Below are 15,962 nucleotides of genomic sequence, written 5' to 3' on the forward strand. Positions count from 1 at the left end.
GTGCGTGCTGCGCGCGCCCCGCCACTGTTGCGCTGCAGTCGTAGAAGCCGCGACACAAAAACAGTCGCGTAAAATAAATCAAGCCTTATCCAAAGTCACGCTGCCTTGCTCGCCGCATTCTGCGCGGCGCTGCACTGTTAAAAACAACGAGCACACACGACACACCCCTCTCGTTCGATGTTGGTTTTTTGTTGTGGGGTTAGCAGAACAAGAAGATGTTGACGAGCGTTCCACTGGTTCCAGGAGATTCCGAGATCTATCCAACCTGAAACCCCTTCCGAGACATATTGAACCGTGCGTGGCGGGTAGCCTACCCTTCCGAATACAGTTATTCTCGTGTCTGCCTGTCTGTCTGCCTGTCCGCCCGTCCGTCCGCGCTGGCTCATCCCTACTCGGTACCCGTTAAGCGCGTTAAGCGCCGACACACGATGTAGAGCCGCCAAGACAACAGCAGTGCGTTCTGGGTGGAGGAGCGGCGCACATAGAATCCGAACTAAGGGGCGGCGTGCCGTTTCGGGGCGTCCCCGGCACGGCGGGCCCACCATGGCACCACCATGGCACCACCATGGCACCACCATGGCACCACGGCGAGGATCAGGGGACGCAAGTTGGAGTCGGGGATTAGTGGAGGGAGCCATGCGTAGCGAGCTCAGCACCAAATTTATCGTCAGGGTCGAAATGAAAAAATAAAATCCCGCCTCCCACGCACTTGGAATCATCATTTTTCAGGTTAATTTTTGCCCGAGTTGGGATTGTTGTATTAATGCACCGAGAAATAAGCACAAAAAAGGGCTGCAATAGACGGGCCGACCACACTGCGACATGATGCGTCATGGGGTGCCCCGTGCGCAGGCGCAGTCTCCTGCTCCTCCGCCGCACCCCGCCGCACCCCGCCGCACCCCGCCGCACCCCCGCACCCCGCCGCACCCCGCCACACCCCGCCACGCCACGCCCCGCCCAGCTCACGCCTCAACACGTTTCCACCGGCTGGAGCGCGCTTTGCCCGGCTCACCTACGCCACGCCCCGCCACGCCCCGCCACGCCCCGCCACGCCCCGCCCCCGCCACGCCCCGCCACGCCCCACCCCGCCAAATCTGCGGGGCTGACGGCGCTGGCTTAGTCATTGTCTCCTACCGTGAGTGTTGACTTGGGCCCTCATACGCCCCGACCGGCCTGAACCCGAAACCAAGGCGAGCGCGCCGGGTCGGTCAGGCACTGCTCGAAATTGGTTTGGTGCTTTGTTTTGGTACGTCACCAACCCTGCCCGGGGGGGGGGGACAATTATCGAGCGAGGTCTCTGTCAAAATACAGGAACGACGGAAACATGGTCCATTGACGATGACACGGAAAATTTGGGAATGAATTGTGAAAGGGAGAACTTTGGCGAAATCGCGAACGATGGCGAATCGGAAGCATAAATCCGGCCTCCTCCCCTCCATTTAGGAATGAGGCCGCAAATTTCACAGATCCTGCACTAGTTGATACGGCCGGCCAGGTCGGCGCGCCTCCCGGCCCGGTCGTTCGCCAAATCAGATAAGCCTCACCCTGATTGGCTGAGGGAGAAATTCTTTCCCCTGTTGATGCGGCCACCGAGGGCTGGCTGTGGCCTGGCCGTGGGCCTGGCAGCTCCACCGGGTCGTGAACCACGCCGGGCGGTAGGCTCCAGGCGAGGCTCCAGCAGACCAGACCCTCCCTCCGACACCACACCACAAGGCTCCCTCGAGGCGAGGCCGCCGCTTTACTTACCCCGCTTATTTATCACCGAAAAAAGAAAATCCAAACAGAAAATGAAAGCACACTGTGTAGTAAGTGAAAACAACGAAAAGGGAACGAGGTCTGCGTAGCGCATGTCTTTTTTGGACTGAATTTCAAAACACCCCAACAACGTCTTGCATCCCCACCCACCACACGGTTTTGGGGGGTGGTGAACCTTTCCACGGTACGTCATGCAAGTTTCACCGCGCCAGTGTGTGTGTGCCTGCGTGAGACACTGTGAGTGTGTGTGAGTGTGTGTGTATTCGGCCGAGAAATTATCGCAGCCCTGTACATAACGTGTGCCGTGTGGCGTGCTGTGCGATACACTACAAGCGCCGTGCGCCGCGCGTGTGAAATTATCCCCTGCCAGTGTACCGCCACCACCACCACCGCCGCGCCGACCGCGGCCGGAGTGGATTGGTAGCAGTGCACACAGATAAGGCTCCAGACTTGGCGTGCGCTGCCCCCCCCCCCCACTTTCTCCCCGGCGGCTCAGGGCCGCGCCTGCCTGACCAACCTTAGCCTCGTTAATTGCCATTGCGCGTGGCCAACAAGGGAAAGGCAGCCCGGGGATGAAAATGCATGAGGGAGGCGGCGCCGGCAGTGTTGCCAACGTCAGTAGGCAAACATTCGCAGTGTCGACAGGGTTGCCAACCCCGATCCGCCTACCGAGAAATAACTTCTGGAGGGCAAATGGGCAACGTATTGGCCGGTAGGCAGGCTTCCACACCATCGCGGGGGTGTTTGTGTGGCCACACTGGTCGCCAGGGCGGTCTGCACAGAGCGGCGCTCCCACCGCGCCAACGCGTCCGGAGAGACCGCGCCGAGACCGCGCAGATAAAAGAGAAATGAATGAGCTTTTGAGTTGGCAACTTTTTTAAAAAACTTTTTTTTGGTGCGCTGTGGTTTTGGCCGCAGAAGTAAAGCAGCTCGGCGGATGTGCAAAGCGCGGATGTCCTGTCCGCCCACCTGGAGGGGCAGCCCCCCTCCCCCCCCCCTCTTCAGCAGCTGAGTGGCTATCGAGGGCCTGGACCGCAGCCAGCTGGCTGCAGACGTCTGCAGAGACTCAGGCAAACGGTCTACACTGCCAGCACCGCTGCACCCGGCCGAGGACAAGGAGGACAAAGCAGCAGATGCACTGTGCAATTTTTTTTTTGTATGATTCTAATCGGTTTAATGGATGAAAAATCAGCTCAGCATGTCCCCTTGTGTTTCGCTGCTGGAAACCGACGAGGAGAACTTTTGTGTGCACTGTAGGAGTGGAGTGCAGCCTGAACCTTAACGATCAGAGCAGTTAATGCGAATGAAAACGACCTGAGCTCGGCGGCGGCACTAGTTGGCGGGTTAAGCGTCGAGCCCCGTGCGCGGTAGGCAGCCCACCTCCGCCCCGCGCGCGGCAGTGTGGCGGGCTTGCCTACCCCGGCCATCACAGGCGCTCCGCTCGCGGCGACTCTGCTGTGTCTGTCTCTTTCACGCCCGTGCGGGGCGCCCTGTGAGCGCGACAGAGACAGAGTGACTCTGCCAGCGTCGCCTCGCGTCGTCTGCTGGCGGCTGGCACTCTCGGGAGGCTCGCTCCACTTCGCCGCCTGTCGCCGTGGCGGGCATCGACTGCGCGACGGACGTCCGAGCATTCCCCTCGTCGTTTTTGTTTCGCCGGCGATGTTGTCGCGTCTCCTCGAAAATCAGGCGGCCAAAAAATAAAAATAAAAAATAGAAAAAAGTGAATAAACGCGGCGCTTTTTCCTCTTGAGACTGGGAACGCTATCCTGTCTCCCCGTCTGCTCTGCGGCTCGGAAAACACACCACCGTTAAAATGCGCCTTCCTCTTTTCCATCTTCCTTTCTTTCGCCGCGGAAAAGTATCTTCTCACCGCGACAAATTGATCCCACCGGGCGAGGCGAGGCGAGGCAGGCGGCACCCAGGGCCCGCACCCCGCCGCACAGGATGGCATCGTTATCCGCAGGCCCTTTTCCAGACTCCTGCCTATAGACACGCACAGTGGGCCAGAAGACCGTGGGAGGCGGTGGGTTCTCCACGTGTGAGATTTCGCTTTCTTTACCTTTGTTTTTCCAGTGTGGTGGAGGCTGCGGCTTGCTGCACATAACACGCCGTGCATTCGGTTGGGATGTCTATTGCCACGTCCCAGGCAGGCCGCGCCACGCCGCGCCACGCCACGCCAGGCCAGGCCTTCCCAACAACCCCCTGCCTGCCAATAATCGTGGAGCATCATTTGCAGGTCCTGCAACATTCCCAATTTATTGCTGTATCGGCGCGGGGCGGCGCGGGGCGGCGTGGGGACGGCACGGGTCCACACGACCTCCGCAAGGCCCGCCTGCCTTGGCTGCCTGCGGACTCCGAAGAGCCTCTTCGTCGCTCTGTCTCTCTCGCACCCACGTTGCGTTCCGTAGGGGCCGAGAGGGACACAGCGACGAAACGACTCTCGCTCGGCTGCTGGCATGGCCGGGCATGGCTGGCACGGACCCCGGGGGCACTTCCCCTAAAAATAATATTTGCAGGGGTGGAGCCGCGGGGGGCGGGGGAGGGGGGAGGCAGAAAGGGGGAGGGGAGGGGAGGGTACGAAGCCAGGCTGCCTCTTTGGTCCACACTCTCACTTGGCTGACCCTGGCCTGGCGGCCTGGCGGCCTGGCCACTGGTGCTGTGACTTTCACCGCCCCTGCTACCCCTGCTGGCCAGCCCCTGCCGCCCCTGCACACCCGCAGTCCCCTTGAAACTCTTTTCCTTTTTCGCCCCCCCCCTTCCCCACCCCCTCCCGGGGGACGCCGGCTCAGACTGCAATACAGGCCGTGTCTGTGTGCGTGCGCGTCTGTGTGTCGTGTGTGTGACACGATGTGAGTTTGACAGAGTGGAGTGTAGGTCCAGAGCGAGCACCAGTCTGTGCGCGTGACAAAGAGAGACGAAGAGTAATAAGAGAGAAGAAGAAGGAGAAGAAGAGGGAAGGGGTCCGCATAAGATAGAGCGGATATTGGATGCCAGCGGGGGGCTAGACCAGGGGCCTATTAGATCAGATAGCAAACTTTCGCTCCTCCGTCGTTTTGCATGGGGAAAACAAGCAGCAAGCCCGAAATAAGTCCCTGTAGGACCAGGAAGCGGGAGGAGCAGGAGCAGCCCCACGCAAGGCGTCCCCTGCCACGGCGCGCCACTGTGCGATGCCGGGGCGTGCCAGGGCCAGGAAGGAAACCGCTTGCCACTAGAAATTGGGCCCAACGAGTCAGCCTCGCCTGGCCTCGCCCGCCCCGCCCCGACGGGCCGACCCACCGAAGGGCCGGGGCCGGGCCTTGGCAGACACGATAACGGGTCCCAGGCGGCCGAGGGGCCGAGGGCGGCCCAATACAGGATCCAAACCCAGCAGGCAGGCCGAGGAAGGCAAGGCAGGCAGGCGGGGTGGTAATATCGTACACCCACGTCACACCGACACACACGCACTCACACACACTCACACACACTCACACACGCAAACCAGGCTGGTCCGCTCACACACACACACATACACATGTGCTGGATGTAAGGAGCGAATTGAATAGAAGTCGTCGGCGAGGGCATCGGGCGCAGAGGGCGATCAGATATGGGCTTCCGACTCACAGAACGCCACCCTGCCGGAATGGACAAATTCTGCAAAAAAAAAATCCTGCTGTCGCAAAAAAAATTTTGTTCACCCCATGCTTGTCCGTTCGGCTCGTTTCGAGTGTCCCCGACCGACTCCCGGCTCAGCGGCGCGGCTCTCCGCGGCGAGTAATTCGAACAGTTCGCCCTGCCGCCGCCGTGCCGGTGCTGTACTCGGTGATGGCGGGGCCGGGCGCCGGGCGGCCGGGCCGACTTTGGCTCGCTTTTAAGGAGATTACAGATGGAAGGCTGCAGCTGGCAAGCCAAGGCAAGCCGTGGCAAGCCAGGGGAAGCCAGCGCGTTATGGCCGAGGTGCCTTGTTTCCTTATTGAGATGGATGGCCGATGGCCCTGGTCGCCCTGGACTCGCCGGTCGATGGGCTCAAGCTAAAATGGCCCTTGTTGGCCGTGGCAAGGCGCCTTGCTGGTCGGCACGCCGACCTAGCCCTGGCCGCCCTGGTCAGACTAATCGGATAATGCTGCGGTCTAAGCACGCCGATTTGGCGAGCAGTTTCAGCCCGGCCGGCGGTGGCTAGAGCTTTGTGCACGGCCTCTGCATGGCTTCCACAACCTCCACGGCCTCCACGGCCTCCTCGACGGCCGCCCCACCCGGGGCCTCAAGGCTGCGAGTTTAACGTGCAGGCTGGCCGACGAACCAATTTCCCGTCGAACCAATCCGGCCGGAGTAATTTCTGTGAGTAATGTTGCGCCAAGTTCGCGCGGCACGCCGTCCGCGCCCGGAGCAGCTCGCCGAGCCGAGCCAGCCCGACTTGCCGAGCTCGCATGCGAAAGCGATTCGTCTTCCTTTTTTGCAAATGCCTCGGACGAGTTTGGGACCCGGGACACGACGTGGAGGGGCTGGAGCTCGTCGCGGAGGCCGTCGCGGAGGCCGTCGCGGAGGCCGACAAGGCGCCGAGGGGCAACAAGTGCCCCCAGAGGGGCCCGCGCCGCGCCGCGCCGCGCCCAGGGCTGCCACGGGGAGAAGGCCATTTCGCACATCGCGCACCAAAATGCCCCCCACGTGTCGAGCCCGTGTGTGCCACGCCGCCACGGCTACACTGTGACGGATGGCTCCTGGACGCAAACATCACCGCCTGTTGCTAACTTGGACAAGTTCGGCCGGCGCCCGCCCCGGGCCGAGCCAGGCCGAGCCTCCGTCGGGGACCCTGCAGTACGTCGGCCACCCTCGGGCCTCGGGGTGGAGGGGGCCCCAGAGGGGGCGAGGGGCCGTTGCCGCATGCGACACGTGAGAACCCCTGCATGTGGCACAACAGACACCCCTTCCCCTTTACACACACACATATACACACACTACACACACAGACGATCCTTCCGGCGCCGCCCTCACACACGTTGGCCGGCAGAGGGGTCACTTGAGGATGCAGAAATCGAACCGCAAATAGGTGGCCCGGAGTAGCAGGTGGGGCGGAAAGGCGTGGTGGGGGCGTGGTAGGGGCGGTCGGGAGGTGGGGGGCAGTCGCACTGCGTCTGGCCGTCCCGGCGCGGAGGGCTGCGGAGAGTGTACCGCCTGCACACTCCAGACTAGGGAGTGTGGAGCACGCTCTGGAGGACCGTGTTCAGGAGCAGGCAGGGTTGCGATAATTGGGCCCGCGCGGGGTCTTCTTTGATTGGCCGTGCGTTATTGGAGTGTACGTCGTGTACATGCCCAGGGCGGCCAGGGCGGCCAGGGCCATCATCATGCTCACAGGGAATCCCTAATGAGTGGCTGGGTCTGCACAGTGGGCCAGAATAGCGGCGCACGGGGCCAAAATTCTAGACGCGTTTTGAGCTCCAGAGTCACGTAACAGGACTCGAACTAAACGTGTGACCCCACCAATAGATTCCTCGTTCGGAGAGCAGTCCATTGGTGGGGTCACACGTTCGTTTCGAGTCCCATTTAGCGACTCTGGAGCTCAAAACGCGTCCGGGATTTGGGCCGCCTCCACCGGTCTTCTGGCCCACTGTGGGCTGGCTGCGTGGCGCTGCGTGGCGGGCAGACGCCGTCTTGGGACGCAGCACACGTGGCTTAGGCCCGCACTTCTTGAATGAGACACGAATGCCCTGGAAAATATACGGAGCCTTGGACGGGGCTTTCTCTTTCCCAGCAGGTGCACCGCCGGCCCCGGAGCCGAGCTGGGGGCGCCATGCCCCGAGCCATGCTCCCATTAGACTCCTTTATCAATGGCCCCATCTCTCTGGGCCAAATCTCCTTGATAAAACGGGGTCGCGGCAGGGCGCTGCGGCGCTGGGCGCGCTGGGGTGATGCACCGCCCGACAAGAAAAGCCGTTAGTCTCATTAAATTTCCATCGCAATGAGACCGCAGACCCCCTCCTCTTTTTTGCACGCGGGACCCAACAAGCTCGATTGTGGCCTTTTCGAGTGTGCGCGCCGTCGGGCAGCCGCACACTCGTCTTGAGCAAGGTGCGCCCGGCGGGCGACCAATGGCGTTTGAGGTGTCTCGAGACGGCCTTGAGCAGGGCCTTGAGCAGGGCCTTGATGACGGCCGAGCCGGCCAAAGACGCACAAAGAGGCCAATTATCCCCCGGCACGCCACGGGCCGGGCTCGGCTCGGCGGGCTCGTTCCGGGGGACGGGTCCTTGCACAGTTGGTCGAAACGGCGACAAATGTCTGGAAGTCGTGATTGTTCGCTGGGTGGCCAAGCCGGTACACTGGGGCCTTTACCTTTCCTTTGCTTGCCTTCTTGTCGCGTGATCGGCCGCTTCTGCCGCGCTGAGGTTCGGTTTCCAGTGTACAGGCGGCTAAGAGAGCGGAATAAACCCGCCTGCAGATATGGCCAACTTATCGACAGTTTTAATGCATGCTTTCCGAACTTTGGGCCGCGCTAGCGCGAGCTCGCTGGCACCCGGCCAAGGAGACGGTGCAGAAAAAGTCGGGGCTCCCGCCAGGGTGGCCAACCTACGGCCACCAAATCCAAGTCAAATGACTTCCGAATATCTTTTTAGGCAAAAGAATTCACGTTAATTGCGCTTTGTTTAGTTGAGAAAACCATCAGCTCCAGTAAAGGCCCCTTACCTAAAGTCAAGCCCCAAAATGACCAAAAAATCGTTCGTTGTTTCACTGTTGGTAAAACTCTAGTCGACATTCTTTGAGTGGTTGGCCGAGGGCGAGGGCGACGCAGGAAGGGAGATCACTGAGCGAGAATGGATTTTGCCGAGCTGTTGAGCAGGGCTCGGTGCGGCGGCAGGACCGAGGACAGGACACGCGGCCTACTGGATTCCCCCCTCCGGATCCTCCTCTTCCACTGGCGGGCCGCCCAGCTATTTGTGATGCGAAGGTCGCCATTCATGATGCGAAATCACGCGATGACGATCCCGCCCACGCCTACAGGCAAAAAAAAAACAAAAAAAAACGGAGCCCCGAAATGAAATGAAACGGACGAGACGAGTTAATTGGCGGAAATTGAGTGAAGGGCTGGCCTCCCGAAAAGCCTTGTTGCAAACTCATCGCTTGCTGTGTCGTTTTGCTGGTGAATTCAATTAGCGCTCACCTTGACGAGGAAGGCGATACGGACGTTATTGGAGAGAGAGAGAGAGAGAGAGAGAGAGAGAGAGAGAGAGAGAGAGAGAGAGAGAGAGAGAGAGCGAGGAGCCGCTTTTTCCTGACAGAATATCGGCCTTTCCGGCCTCGTCGATGCGCCAATATCACCGTGGCCTTTTTTCGTTCATTTAATTAAACGTTGAAATCGGCGCAACTCGCTGTCAATGTTTATTATTTTTCCCCGAGGGCGTTTACTGCGTAAAAATACGTGCGCCGCTAAAAATAACTATAGCGACCGGGAGTCAGCACAGCACGCTGCTGCAGCGATGGAACAGTTATAGTGTATTGGCAAAACTGACACTTTGCCGAAGTTGGGCGCACGAAGATGGTTAATCTTAGCCTACCGGAAAGGGGTTCTCCACTTGATTCACTTCCGTGTCCTTTATAAATAAGCAGCGACCATGAGAGAGCAAGATCTTATCCTGTCACGGGGCGGGGTTATTCAACATTACTTACCGAATTAATTCACGTTCTTTCCCCTTTGCTGGCAATGACACGCGGCTCCATCCTCCAAAAAATAAATAAAAAAGCCGAAAAATGAAAATTATGAAAACAAACTGAAGATCCTTTCGGAATTTCACGAGTGGCGTTCGGCAGCAAAGAGTTTCCTCCCCCGCCCCCCTTTTTCCCGTACACACACTGAGGCGTGGTTGAGCCCCACACAAAGCGGTCACAAGCCTGAGGCGACGTAGAGCCCCACATTAACGCGAGCATGGCGGGGTTTTTGGGGCCGGGGTGGGGGTGGGGGTGGGGGGGGGGTGGGGGTGGGAGCTGCTCTGGATGTAGCGGGCGTCTCCCCGGCCGAGACTCTCGCGTATGCCCTCGCGCCATCAAGTGCGACGAAACAGCAAAACGTTGTTATTTTGTCGTCTGGTGGTCCGGGGACGTGGCGTGGCGTGCCATCCCCGAGGTGCCCGGAGGCGCCATGCTTGCCGAGCCGAGCCGAGCCGAGCCGAGCCGAGCCGAGCCGAGCCGAGCCGAGCCGGATCGCCCTGGGGCTGCGCGGGGCGGGACTGTGCTGCTGGAAACAGAAGGAATTGGTAAGTGGGCCTGCCGCCGCACCGCGCCCAGCTCCCACATGCTGGCCGTCTTCTCCGCCGCACCCCGCCCCACCCCACCCGCCCCGCCCCGCCCCGCCGCGCCCAGCCTTATGGGCAGAGAGCACGCTGCACCACCGCCCCCGAGGCCGCCACCGAGGCCGCCACGACGCACGATGCGCGGCTTGATTTTCCGATGCTGCTGCCGTGCCCGTGGGCCGTAAGCACCGCCCGCTCGTCGAGGAGTACCCGCGCTGCGAGGGACGACGCGGTGCTTGGGCGCGCCGCCGCCAGCGCCGCCAGCAGGTGCCGACAGGTGCCGCCGGCAAGGGCTTGCCCGCCCGCTTTCCCGCGGCCCAGCGGGGGAAGGGAGGGGGGAGTTAAAACGAAGGCCGCATCGGCGGCATGGCACTTATCTTGATTTGAACGTATGTGAGGTTCCACCCTGGCCTGGCCTGACCACACAGCAAACCACAATCTGAATCCAGAGGACTGCCAACCGTTCCAGGGCGGTGCAAAGTGGTTCTCATTGGTCCTGGCTGCCGTCCTGGCGGACTACTTGACGAATCGCAGCATCGACCCCCGCGGCTCGCTGGGCTTGCCTCACCCTGACCTGAGCGGCGGGAAAGTGTTCCACTGACCTCCAAGTCGGCCGGGGGGACGGGGCGGGGCGGCGGTGAGCCTGCAACGCGGTCTGCAAGGCGTCAGGTGGCAGGACGGCCTGACTGCCGTCCGTCGTCCAGGAGACAGACTTTCTGCCTCTCGATGTCTCGATCCTCCCTTTTCGGTTGATTGCCTTGTCTCGCCATGAAGCCCCCTGTGCTATTGACTCAGGCCCTTTGCCCTCCCCGCCCTGCGTGACGCGGTGGGGGAGCTTGTACTCCGTTACCCCGAGCTCGGCAAACGCTCCTTTTTATCGCCTCGAAATATTGACACGTCGTTAAGGGCGGCCGTGCCGGGCCGTGCCGAGCCGTGCCGAGCCGTGCCCTTGCCCTGTGTTGATGCCCTCCACCCGGGCAGCGATCCGCGAACCGCGACGGACGAGTCCTCGCAGCGCCTTGCAATGCCTTGCAGTGGCGCCAACAATCGGGAACAACTTGCGATGCATGCAACCTCGCATGCCCGCTCTGATTTCCGCACGGCCCGCCTGCAGGCTGCCTGCCAGCCTCGGCTGTCCCGGCGGCACTTCAAGACCGCCAGGTGCTGTACGTGTTTCCCTGCATTAGACGCCGCGGCGCTGACACGCCGACACGCTGACGCGCCGAGCTGACACGCCGAGCTGACACGCCGAGCTGACACGCCGAGCTGACACGCCGCGGGTTCGACTACCAGCCGCGGCGCGTTTTGGCGCGTCGGAGAGAGACTCGTAATGAGAGAGACGATAATGGCAAGCGGAATTTCTTGGCGTGGAAGGGTAGGGATGGAGAGGGGAGGGGAGGGGGAGGGGCACCGAGCATTTTAAGAGTAATAGCGGGCGACCGCCATTAGGGCCTCTGCCCTGCGCCTCTGCGGTCCGAGGGGTCCGAGGGGTCCGAGGGGTCCGAGGGAGGCGAGTCTACACCAAAAACGGGAAAGGAGCGCCGCGTGTCCAGCAGGGCGAGCAGGGCGAGCAGGGCGGGCGGCGCTGGCCCCGGGCCAGCCGCTGGACAAGCCGCACCAACAGAGCGGCGCAGAGCGGTCGCCAACGGCAGTCGGATGGCTTTCTCGGATACACACCGCGTCGGGGCCAAGCGGGGGCGGCGGGGGCGGCGGCCACTCTCGGCCGGCGGCGTGGTGGAGTGGGGGTCGTTGTCCATCAAGGTGGTCATGACCGCAAAGAAGAGGCGACGGGTCGCCTTTGAACCACTACCCCGTGTGAACCGCGTGCCGCGTTCCATAATGAAAGCGCGTCCGCACCGTCCCGGGCTCCGTCCCGGACACCGGCCGCACTTTGCTGCAGGGCCGCGATGTGCTGCGAATAGGGAGTTAGTGCGGTCACTGGCCGCGCGGGCGGTGGCGGGCGGTGGCGGGCAGTGGCGGGCAGCGGGGCGTGAGGAACCTACGCTGGAACCTGCTGGACTACGACGGCACGGCGCGGCATGCCGGCGGCGTACCGGGTGCGTGGAGTGGAGCGGAAGAGGACGAGGGAGGGAAGGGAGGCGAGGAGGTGAGGCCTGCAGAGCGAATCCACACAGAGTCTTCTCACTCTGCCTCTCTCGCACCTCCGAGAGAACCCAGGTGAGTGCGAGAGAGACGAGGCCACAGTTCGGAGTCAGCCGGCTGGGAAAGTCCATGGGCCGCGCCATGCCAGGCTTTGCTTGGCCTAGCAAGCAGCAGGGAGGCGAGGGCATGGCCAGGGGGTGGGCCCGGGCCCCGGGTTCACTGGTCATTGGCCAGTCCACGGCGGAGACCGAGGCGGAGACCGAGGCGGAGACCGAGGCGGAGACCCCCATGAGGTAGCCCGAGACTGCCGCTCCCCCTCCCCGACGTGGCGGGGAGTACCCCCAGCTGGATTATGAGAGGCAGCCCATAGTCGCGGGGAATGAAAATAGCTGCTGGAATGAGACTCCATGATATCCCCTGCGCCCCACCCCCTCCCCCTCCCCCGCCTCCACTGGGCCTCGCCGAGATCAGCTCGCAGCGGAGGTGCGTCGTGGAATAATGCATTATAAAAGGGCAATTTTTGAAAGTTTCCCCAGAAGACCGAGAAGACAGCCACACGGTCCAGCTTCTCCTCGGACTGCCCGGGCCAAAGTGTTTTTCGTATGAGCGAAAACGGGTGAGGGCGAAGGCGCCACCAAGTTCAGGGTCTCGCTGATGAAATTTTAAAAGCGAAAGCGCCAGAGAGGGGAAAGCGAAAAGGCAGAGGGTTCTGGCTGTGTCGCGCTCTTTTCATTTTGATTCACGGCATTGTTCCTTTACGACTTAATTTATGAGAGGATCACAAACGGGACAGTCATTTCCTCGTTCGAGCTTCGAGGTCGGCAGAGCCGAGCCGAGCCTCCCTGGACCACCACGTCCCATGCTCGGATTGGGCTCACGTTCACGGGTTTCAACCGCACTGGGTGAGGCAGTAAAATTAAATGGGAATATTTGTTAGGAGTCGAACCTCCGGCATGTGGGCCTGTTGCACACGGCTCCGCTCTGATAGCCTCGAACCACCACCCTTAGGATAGCAAGTCGAAAAAACTTTTGTGACGCTGGTATTCGAACGCCGACCGGCCAGTACCAACACCGGCCACCTCGCTCGGGTCTATATATTTTGTTTCATACACAATTTTAATTACTATCTTTGGAATGAGCCCGCATACTACCCCAAGGAAACCAAACGAGTATTAACCGAGAAATTTGAAAGGGAAAAGAAAAAATTTGAACTCTACACCCCCTCCCCAGTCTTAATGGGGAGGCCTCCTGCTTTACTTCGGTGTTCGGGATGGGAACCGGTGCTATCAGGTACCTGGGGTTAATCCCGTCAGCGACCCAAGCGTTCGCCGGGGGACCCAGTAGGACCCCAAAGCTCAGGCAGCTGGGTGAGAGCACCCAGTACGAAGCTCTTTGAGGGGCGGGACGTAGAGTGAGACGACAGAGAGACAGAGAGAGACTCAGACAGAGAAGAGGTTTGGTGGGAGCTTCTTGTTTTCGTAGGGTTGGTTGTGTACCCCATGGTACCCCCACTGTCCGGCGCTCCCGTACCGAACATACAGCGTTTTAGGCCAGCTTCAAAGGACTTATCATCGCCTCCCCGACGAATCAAGGAGGCACCACCCGCAACCACACACCGGATGGTCTGGATTGATGGATCAAATACTCCATCGCTCCAGTGCCGAGGCCAACCCGCCGAAGCGGATTGCTTTTTAGACACCCACAGCGGAGTGGCCAGGTGAATGTGACTCTGACCACTACGCTATCACGCTTGTACGTCTGGCAGCGTGTTGGACGACGGGTTTGAGTTGCACTGGGAGGAAGGCGGTCGAAAAATGTAATGAAATGATGGGATTCGATCCCCGGACCCCGCCATCGGGATCACACGACTTTACGCTCTCGGCCACCACGGCCCAATGATGAGGGGATCGGCGTGAGGTGGGTTCTTGACGCAACAGGACTCGACCGACCCGGTCAAAATTTCGCAAGAAGTTGGGGAGTCGAACCGCCGACCCTAGCACTGAGAACTGACGCCTCTACTCCCTGGACCACCACGTCCCATGCTCGGAGTGGGCTCACGTTTACGGGTTTGAACCGCACTGGGTGAGGCAGTAAAATTAAATGGAAATATTTGTTAGGAGTCGAACCTCCGGCATGTGGGCCTGTTGCACACGGCTCCGCTCTCATGGCCTCGAACCAACACCCTTAGGATAGCAAGTCGAAAAAACTTTTGTGACGCTGGTATTCGAACGCCGGCCTGCGGTAACTCGATCCCACGTCTCTAACCTCTCGGCTATCACAGCAGTTGTGAAACGCGATGGATCATCTGCTTTCATTAACGTTCGTCGAATGAGATTTTTTTTCATTTTCCCCTCGTTGCGCCCCGCAGCGAGGCTAGCGAGGCGAGCGAGGGGCGCTCCGGTTTGATGGCGTCCTGCAGGCAGGGATGTCCACAGACTGCGACGTTGTATGGAATTAATACCCCGAGTGGAGTAATGTCTTGGCGTTTCATTACAGGGCTGGCTGGCTGCCTGGCTGGCTGTTGGCTGACTGGCTGGCAGCAACATAGTAGTCGGGGGCAGCGCGCTCTGAGCGGCCAAGCGGCCAGGCCCAAGCAGGGTCAGAATGCGATGAGCAGCCAGCCTCGCCGCGACTGGGCCCGCCCCGCCCCGCCCCGCCCCGCCCCGCCCCGCCCCGCCCAGGCGTCCCTAGTGGGGCGACCCTCAAGCGCAGGGGGGCTTGGGTCCAGCAACGCGGCCTTTGTCGAAGAGACGCAGCCTCTCTCCCTCTCACACGCGCGCACTCTCACAACTTCCCTCTCACTCCCGCAGAGCATCGCAACTTTAACCGTGGAATCTTTTTTTAAAGCCATTTTAAAGGCTAATGCGACTTTGCGCAACCAATAAAATATTCCGCATGTGTTGTGTGATGCTGTTTGCAAATATTTGCATCCCCCGCTGCTAAATGTGTGTAATCTCCTGGAGTGCACAAGGGCTTATTCGATTCCGTTCGGGCTGGGGCCGGGCTCGGCTGGGGGAGAGCGCCTGCGAAGCGGGGATAGGCAACCCAGCACGCTTGGAGGTCGGCGTGTGGCCTAACCGCTGGTGGTCAGGCGCTCGGGTGGCGGCAGCAGGGCTGCAGCAGAAGGCTGAGACCTGCCTTCGTCGCTCTCGCTCTCGCTTCCTTACAGGACTCCCCATGAGTGCGAGAGAGGCAGAGCGACGAGAGCGGTGCTCGGAATCAGCCTGCAGGGCTGCCACGCCACATGCGTGGGCCGAAGGGATTGCCAACCCCACGGCAGGCATTTCGGCACCAGTTTCGGCCCGCTCAATGTGGCAACACTGGACGGCAGTGAGCAGTGGCGTTAATTATTTCTCTTCTTCTTCTTCTTCTTCTTCTTCTTCTTCTAGTTTTGTTTGTTTCTCGGAGTCCGGCGGACCTCGAAGAACTACTGTACCTGGAAGCGCTTCCGTGATCCATCATCCCGGACGGCCGCAACGGCAGCGACGGAGAGAGAGAGAGAGAGAGAGAGAGAGAGAGAGAGAGAGAGAGAGAGAGAGAGAGGGAGAGAGAATGAGAGAGGGGAAGGAGAATCGACGTATCGCCATGAGTGAGATGTTAGATACAGCGTGTTCCGGTTGTCCCAGTCGGCACCAGGATGCAATCTGCCACGAGTACAATGAGCCGACGGGACGGGCCGACGGACGGGGGGACGTCGGAACCGATGGGGGTGGAGAGAGAGAGAGAAGGAAGGTGGGACGCAGGGAGGGGAGCAAGAGAAGGGGGAGGCGCCATTCAAGCGCTCTTACCTGCGGCGCGGACAAAGCTCACAGATCGAAAAAAAAGGTAGAAAAGAAAAGACACTGGATT

Source organism: Thrips palmi, unplaced genomic scaffold (assembly GCF_012932325.1).
Source record: "Thrips palmi isolate BJ-2018 unplaced genomic scaffold, TpBJ-2018v1 HiC_scaffold_7, whole genome shotgun sequence".
NCBI classification, from domain to species: Eukaryota; Metazoa; Arthropoda; class Insecta; order Thysanoptera; family Thripidae; genus Thrips; species Thrips palmi.